General features: G+C 44.5%; 1 non-coding gene across 1 annotated transcript; it reads right to left on the bottom strand.

The window, feature by feature from the left end:
- Positions 1-455: 455 nt before the first annotated feature.
- Positions 456-528, bottom strand: TRNAN-GUU (transfer RNA asparagine (anticodon GUU)). The gene has a single exon. It is a non-coding gene; the product is annotated as a tRNA-Asn (tRNA).
- Between the last annotated feature and the right edge of the window lie 8,363 nt (positions 529-8,891).

Here is an 8,891-nt window from a genome sequence, read left to right as displayed (position 1 = left end):
TTATTAATGGATGTTTGCAGCTCTTTGTTCTCTTTTTGAGTCGTGCCACATCAGCAAATGAAGGTCCCGAAAGCTTTACTCCATCCACATCATTAAGGTCAACTGTACTTTGGAGGAGGCAGCTCTTCCTCAGTCATCTTTTGAGTGCCTTCCAATCTGGGGGGTTCATCTTCCAGCACTATATCAGACAATGTTCTGCTGCTATTCATAAGGTTTTCACTGGCTAATGCTTTTCCGAAGTAGACTGCCAGGTCCTTCTTCCTAGTCTGTCTTAGTCTGGAAGCTCAGCTGAAACCTGTCCTCCATGGGTGACCCTGCTGGTACCTGAATACTGGTGGTGTAGCTTCCAGCATCACAGCAACACAAAAGTCTGTCAGTTTGTCGTACTGTGGGGGCTTGTGTGTTGCTGTGAAGCTGCTATTAAGCAACTACAAAGAGCTTAAAGTAAAGCATAACGTCCCTGGGTGGGCTCGAACCACCAATTTTTGGTTAACAGCCAAATGCGCTGACCAATTGCACCACAGACACACAGAGCCCTCTTTTTCCAAATTTACTATCTGATGTCAGGAATTGTCCTTTAAGCTCAGGCTGAGGACATCTTAACATTGCTCTGGCCTGTTCAACCACGCGCGCTCCAGAGACTGGTAGTATAAGAGATACTTAGGCCGAGAGTCCTGCCTTTGGACACATTTGGGCGTTGACATCGAGCCCGAGTGAGCTGGGGGACTCCGATACCCGCACCCTCTCGCAGTGGGAGACGCACAGTGGCTGCTCACCACCAGCAAGGGAGGACGCACCACAAGCCACCGCCCTGCAGGGCTCCGCATTCTGAAGCCTCTGAGATCTGCCCCAGCCTCCCTTCCCGGGGTCCACGCCCCAACCGCCCACCCCCGCCCCCTCTTTGCGGTCTGGGAGTTTCCGTGGACGTTGAGAAACTAACTAACCAAGTGAAGTGTGAAGTGCATTGTTGTCATGGGCAACCGTAGGAGGTACTGGTAAGGAATTAGGATGGGCAGAGCGTCAGAGTAAGGTTCATACCAGCTGAACTGGAATAAAGCTGATTGTTCACTAACAGTAGGGTAAAGTACAGCTGTTACTTTAATTCCATATGGAGCTGCAAAACCAGTATAGCTTTGTAGGCCTTTGTGTGCTACTTGCAAACTTGTATTCTCTCTCTTTTTGGATCGATAATAAACTTAACTAAAGTTATGTTTATTAATAAGTGTGTTTCTTTTGCTGTAGTATTTCTCCCAGAGCCTTCAGAAACGAAGTGAAGAGCGTACAGCTCCGACCACGCAGTAAGGAAGGGGAGGCAGACAAACAGTAGGTGCACTTGGAGCCCCTGGAACTTTCTCTTGTGCCTAAAGAACTGGGAGAAAAGTACCCACGATGGTAGTGGAAAGCTTGCACATTCCAGTAACAGGACCAAGAGGGTGGATCCGTGGTAAGTCTCGGTAGGACCTTATCGGGTAGGTTGGAATAGACCCTTAGATCCTGGTCGTCCTTTCTTTCCATGAACGCCTGGAGTTCCACCTGCAGGAAAAGAGCACAGGTGGAGGCCATTCTCAGAGGCCCAAGGGAGGGCGGAGTCGCTCCCGCAGTCAGATGCCCCTTCTGCGCAGCAGTTTCAATCCGCTGCCCGGCTCCCCTCTTGGGCTCTGAAGCAAGACGTTCAGGGGCCTGGACAGTGACTTAGTCCCTACCAGTCCTGGAACCGAGGAAATCCATTAAACTCCCTGCAAACCTCACTCTCCTCATCGGCAACGCGCCCAGGTATCTTACATTTCGGCAACTGATCTCAGGCTGCTAGCTAGGGAGAAGAGAAGCTCACAGCTTTTCATCATCCTGCTTCTTCAGTCTGCACGGTGCAGGGCTTCTAATTTCAAGGTCTTCAGTACCGCCCAGCTTCCAGTCAGTGTCTTTTATTTGGATCAGGGAATGGCTGCTCCTGGGGCCATGTAAATCCCTGGGGTGGCCATGAGGGGTCTGGTGGTCCTTCCTCTTGGAACTGTACTGCTGGGAACTACTGCTTTTTTTGTTTGGCCAGTAAAGAAGAATGATGTCTGAGAGTTTAAATTTCCCTGAGAGTGACCGAATTTAAGATTTCTTATTTTGGACTACCCCAATTCTGGGGTCTTGGGTCTATGGTGCTTCCTATGTTTGGAAGGTTGGTGCTATTTCACTCTCCTATCAGACTTGGAAGGCTCACAAAGATAACTAGATTTGACAGTTACCTCTTTTTGTGATTCTAAATGTTCTCTTCTACACATTAAAAGCCATTATTCCAAGAAAGATGTACAGGCTTCAACAGGCCCCCAAAATGGGTCCCTATAGAAGAAAGGTTAGCTTGTATGGGAGAGAAGATGCAGTGGGACCAGACCTCCACCTCCACCCTGCCTAGACAGTGATGGAGAAGATTATCCAGAGGGAGGTTCAGAGGGAAGAGGGACAGGATTGTGAGAACGAAGAGAAAAGTGAAAAAGACCCCACCTATTCAATGTGTCTATTCACTATATCTATTCACTGGCCCCAGTAAAGGCAGCTTGTCTCTCTGGGCCTCTCCTCCCCACCTTTGCCCCTCATGGTGGCCTCTCATCCCTCCACCTGCCTCCCCATTCTGGGAATGTTATCATTTTCTACTGCACCTGCCCAGCCTAGGCCCAGTCCTCTCTAACAGGACCAGTGTTGGTGCTTTACAGGTCTCCTTTTGCTAATCCTCTCTCTTGTGGTCCTAGGAGAGTTAGAAGTATTGAATTATCCCCAGAGGACAGGATATTCAGCCTAGGTATTGTGAGACCATCATGCTGAAAGTAAACCCAGCAGTCCCAGGTCATTTTTTATTGTACTCATTAAGAAAATAAAAAGAAAATCCTTGGTCCAGGTCATTTGTAAATGCGGAAAATGATGCTCAAATTATTTTGAAATCAGTAACACATGTGATTAAACCCTCATTTGCAAAGGCACTGACAAGAATCAGTCATCAATGTGGAAAAGCCCCCGTTTAAAGGTGGTCTGCTGAAGCCTGTGCACCGCTCTGTTCACCTGTAGCTATGACATAGTAACTCCTCCCAAATTAGTCTTCTTCCTTTAAATAACCAAAAAATGACAATATATGAGGCTCCAGTTTACAGATGTTGGACAGAAGCAGTGTAAGACTGTGATCACTGAGAGAGGGTTTGGGAGAATTCCTGATGGTGGTACAGCAAGCTGAAATCCCAGCAGAGCATGGTGTTCACATGAGGAGGCAGAGACCAGAGTAAGGAAAGATTAGAGCACCAGAAGGGAGAAAGCCATTTAGAGGTCACTTTTCAGAATTCCATATGGGGTTTCTCTGCAGGCTATTTGCTGAGTGCTGGGCTGCTCATGTGCAGGAAAGTACTACCCAGGCTCGCCAGAGGACAGATGCTACAGGATGGAGAACAGAACAGAGGTCCTAGAGATCAGTACCAGGTAATGTTGGAATTCAAGCTTTGTTAACTCTTCACCACTGAGCATCCAGCTGAGACTCTCTCCAGAAGACTGTACTTGAAGAGCACAACCCATACCCTAATATAAGATTTACTTATATGACAGCCCCTAACAAAGTACAAACCAACCCCTGAGAAGAGCTGCAGAGGAGTCACAGTTTGGAGGTGGCATTCCAACAAGGTGAGGGTTTTGGTAAACACCTTGAACTTTCCACAGATTCATCTTAAAGCCTAAATCCAGTCTTCTACAAATGTAAGGTAATCAGCCAGTAATCAAAATGCTTGTTGTTGTTGTCGTGTGCCATCAAATCAATTCCAACTCATAGTGACCCTATATGACAGAGTAGAACGGCCCATAAGGTATCCTAGAACAAAAATTGATACTCTGGAGAAAGATATCAGAACACACTACAATGTATCATTCAAAGTGTCTAATAATTAAAAAATACTATACATTCAAAGAAACATGTGACTCATATTCAAAGCAAAAATAAGTCAATAGAAACCAACTCTCAGCTCAAAAATATCCCAGATGTTAGATTTAGCAGACTTCAAAGCAGCTATTGCACACACACACACAGAAAACATGATTTCAGTGAGTGATCTGATAGATAATGGAGGTGTGAAAACCATCAAAAGAAACCAAATGGAAATTCTAGGACTGCTCAAAGGGCTCATAAAATGGCTTAGCAGCGGTGATAGAAATTATGCATGGGCTCAGTAACATGGGCTTCCACTCACCAAGGCTAATCTGGCTACAGCCACTACTCAGTGCCCAAAACCAACAGTGGAAAACAACTCTGAGTCCCTGATATGACACCAGTCCCCAGTGGAGGTGGGACTATCAGCCAGCCACATGATGGTAGGTTGAGGACATAAGACCCATGATGGTTAATATTATGTGTCAACTTGATTAGGTTATGATTCTCAGTGGTTTGGCAGATGCTAGACATACTGCTTTTTCATAATGTAATATAGTGGATTCACTTCCATGATGTGATCTCATGTGATTGGCCAATCAGTTGTAAGAGTTTTCTGAGGGGTGTGGCCTGTATCCACTATATATGGATGTTCCAGCAAAACTTACCGACCTCCCCCCAAATTGGCTGATAACAGCAGATGGTCTTTCTAGGTTGGCCAGCCCCCATCTGAGTTGCTTTACTAGCATAAACCTTCAAGTGTAGTCTGGAGGCCTATAGTAAACAAACCTGTTTTCCATTCCGACTCACAGCGACCCTATAGGACACAGTAGAACTGTTCCATAGAGTTTCCAAGGAGTGCCTGCTGGATCCAAATTGCTGACCTTTTGCACTTAACCACTTAACCACTACACCACCAGGGCTTCGTAGTAAACAAAGGAATCTCAATTACTTAGCAAATTCCAAGAGTTTAGAGTTATCTCAAGGAGCCCTGGTGGGACAGTGGGTAAGTGTTGGGCTGCTAACCCAAAGGTCAGTGGTTTCAATCCACTAGCACTCTACTGGAGAAAGTTGTGTCAATCTGCTTCCCTAAGGACTTACATCCTCGGAAAATCTATTGGGCAGGTCTGCCCTGTACTACATAAATGTGTATATGAGTTGGAATTGAGTTGAAAGCAATAGTTTGCTGTTTTGTTTTGGTTTTTGGTTTATAGTTATCTCTTAGAAACCAAGGACAAAGATAAAATTCCTTGGATAAAGTTAAATTCTTTACACTACATTTTAGAAAACATGTAAAAAAACAATGAATGACATATTGAGAAATTGCAATGTGATGGACGTGGCCAAGCTCTTAGAAAACAGACTGTGGCTGTATAAGTGTCAGACCTCTATCTTTACAGCCTCAAGAGCATGTGATCAATTATGAGTCACAGCAGATGAGGTTAGTCTGGTTTGTCTAAGTGTGTAAATGTTAAGCATTATTAATTGTTTTATTGTAAATCTGACAAATAGATGCTTGTTGTAAGAAAACTTACAAAAAAAAAGAAGTGTATAAAGAAGAAAACGAAAGTTATCCTGTCTCGTGAACCCACTTCCAGATAAACGACTGCTGACACACCTTTCTATACTCTACTTAGGAAGCTGTGGTGGCTTTGGAGTGTAATGGAGCTGTTTGCCCAAGGGACACACAAAGTCCCAAGTCCTGCCCTGACAATCATCTGCCCTCCCTGGGCAATGAGAAATGGGTGAAGTTAGAGAAAAGGAAATAACACTATTGTTTGAAGAAATTTCACCTTGGGACAGGAAACTCTGGCAAATGAGGCAGAGTTTGTGGTTTATGATGGAGACTTAAAGAGCTGTGCTATTGCCCTAAACCCAAAGTGAATTTTACCTCATTTCCTGAGATGTGAATGTTTTTTTTTTTTTTTTTTTTTTGCCATCCATCCAGCTGAAAGTGACCCTATATTACAGAGTAGAACTGCTCCCATTAGATTTCCAAGGAGTGACTGTTGAATTCAAACTTCAGCCTTTTCAGTTACCAGCCAAACTCTTAAGCACTGGGCCACCAGGGCTCTGAATGAAATGATGGAAGTCAATAAAAGGAGAGAGGCAGAGAGAAAGCAAGACCGGTGAGCCCACTCACACAGGTCAACCATACTCAAGTCCTGTCTGACAGAGGACTGCCTTGAGATTAGTCTGTGGAAACTATGGATGCTAAATTAGTATTTACACACCTCCACTGAGATCCTTGGAAACTCTACGGGCAGTTCTACTCTGTCCTATAAGGTGCTGTGAGTCGGAATCGACTCGACGGCACTAGGTCTGGGTTATTGAGATGAGTTGTAATCAACTTGATGGCAACGGGCTTGCTGTTTTTGGTTTTTATTGAGATAGTCACATATATCAGTTGGAATCAACTTGACAGTAGTGTTATTGGGTCTGGGTTTTTGCTGCGATACTCATAGGTAGGAGTCAAAATCCACTGGACAGCAATGGAAATCAGGTCTGGTGTTGGGATGCAGTCATCAACTTCTGAGGGGGTTCCATGGTGTAATGGTGAGCACTCTGGACTCTGAATACAGAGGGTTTAATTAAAGTTTTTTTTTTTTTTAACTCTTTAGTGAATGAAACTCGTTACCCCCTTTTCCGTGTCCCCCTCCTGATGGTCATTTAGGAGCCAGAAAGGTTTCAGAGTGGAAGGGAAGAAACAGGAGGGGAGCCCCAGGCTCCGCAGAGCACTGAGCTGCTCCAGATCCCCCTCCTGCCCCCCGCGGCCTTTTAGGCCTTGCAGCCTGTCCCTTCATCCTCTTCTCTCCTCCTCAGAAACTGAGATTCCAGAAACCCTCAGAAAATAGCTGAGGAAGGAGAAGAGACAGGAAAAAACAAAGGGGAGAATAGCAAAGAAAAAAATGAGAAAGTAGGGAGGGGAAGGCAGAGGAACTGGGCGTTCACAGCAGCAGTTTCAGTTGCTGGATGTGGACCACCGTGCTCCTCACTCAGGAGCGATCCCATCCCTTCCTGACCCACCCGAAAACCCAAACCCGGTGCCACCGATAAACCTCAAGGCAGCTTGCCTGGCATTTGTTCTTGCAAAGTTTCCTTTCATAGTGTGGAGGGGTGAGGTGGATTAAATCCGTTGGCAACTGAGTGGAAGTCAAGTGAAGCGCCCTGTTGGCTCCCTTGGTGTTGACTAGCAGTTGATGCAGGCACCAACTCAGATGCACTTCTTTTTTCACCTTGCAGGCTGTCTGCAGGGGGTAGACTGGAAAATCAAGGCGTAACAATGTTTCTTTAAAGAGAGAAGTAGCCAGATAATTGGTTATATGGGTTGAAAGTGGTTTTCTCTGGAGAACAGGAAATGTAGAAAGGGATCAGGGGACTACAGTTTTTCATAACAAACTTTTGGGCATATATTACTTTGATAAAAATACATACTAAAAAAAGGTCATCGAAAAAGAGGAAGACCCTCAACAGGACAGATTAACACAGTGGCTACAACAATGGGCACAAACATAACGATTGTGAAGATGGCACAGAACCAGGCAGTGTTTCATTCTGATTTAAGTAGGGTTGCTAGGAGTCAGAACCGACTCAGTGGCACCTAACAACAGCAACAATGAAAAGAAAAATAATTTCGTTGTTATGTAGAATGTTTTTAAAGTTCGTCATTTGTATTTGAATTGAAATTTTGATGTAGTCATATGTATCACTCTTTAAAGGTTCTGGGGTTTGTGTTATCTGTAGAAATTGTTAGAGGGCAGGGCTTCCCAGCTCAGGACTAAGCCCTGCGTGACCAGGAATGACCAGGAGAGGCTCAGAGGTTCCACACGAGCAAAGGTTTATTAGGGACAGAAAGAAAGTAAAAGGCTCCGGAAGGAGAGAGGGAGAGGGATTTCTACCTAGCTAGCCTCCAGTCTCTCAATGAAGAAAGGATTCCCTGGGGCTTATAAAAGTTTTTTGGGGGAAGGGAGAAGGCATTATCTTTATTCATTAGATGGGCTGAGATTTCCAGGAGAAGGGGAGGGATGATGAAAATCAAATGCACAGGAAGTTAGAATTCAAGATGGACTTCCTCACAGAGGTTGCTGGAACCAAGATGGAGTCTGTCACAAAGGCTGCCAGGAAGTCCAACAGGACTTATTTGAATCTCTATTTTTTATTTCTCTCCTCATGAAGCTCATGCTTTCCTCCATTTTTCTGAACCTATACAGTGTGTTTATCATAGCTGCTTTAATATCTTGTCTACTGATTCTGTCATCTGTTATTTCTGTTAGTTGATTTTTCTCATGCTTATGGATCATGTTTCCCTACATCAGGGTTACTAGAAAGTTTTTCTTCATATACTCCTTTAAATATTTTAGGACTTTGCTCTGGGATGCCGTGAAGTGACTTGCAAACAATTTCATTCTTTCCAGGCTTGCTTTTAAGCTTTCTTGGGGCACGTTCAGAACATTCTAGGCTAATGTGGACAGGGTATTGAGGCATTACCCTTCTGAAGACTCTCCTTCCTGCCACATGTGTTAGATGCTCTTTCCATTCAGCCTGGTGGAAACACACACTGTTACTGCCTTAGTCTGAGCTCTGTCATATACTTTCTGTGGTACAGTGCCTCCAAAGAGCTATTTCACATATTTTGTCTTGTCTTCTAGTGGTTTAAGGTAGAACAGTAAATACCATTTTCTCTAACACCAACATGGCTCAAAGCAGAAACCTGTACACTTTTCTTATATTTCACGATTAAGGGGGAAAAAAAACCTACCTTCGACGTTATTTCCTATCTCCCATACCTAATATGCAAAGTGTGGTGGCATAGTGCTGAAGTGCTAAGTCTCCTCACAAAACAGGTCCACAGTTCAAATCCACCAGGCACTCCCTGGAAACTTTATGTGCCACTTCTGTTCTGTCCTATAGGGTCCCATTTCTTCTTAATCAACACCCTCACTTTAACTTAATTCATTTGGCATTGTAATTCAGCCACTCTTACAATAAGATTCTGTGTTAGATT

The sequence above is a fragment of the Loxodonta africana genome, chromosome 3 (genome assembly GCF_030014295.1).
Source record: "Loxodonta africana isolate mLoxAfr1 chromosome 3, mLoxAfr1.hap2, whole genome shotgun sequence".
In the NCBI taxonomy this organism is placed as follows: domain Eukaryota; kingdom Metazoa; phylum Chordata; class Mammalia; order Proboscidea; family Elephantidae; genus Loxodonta; species Loxodonta africana.
Note: the sequence above shows the minus strand (reverse complement) of the source record. Positions and strands in the feature narration are given on the sequence as shown.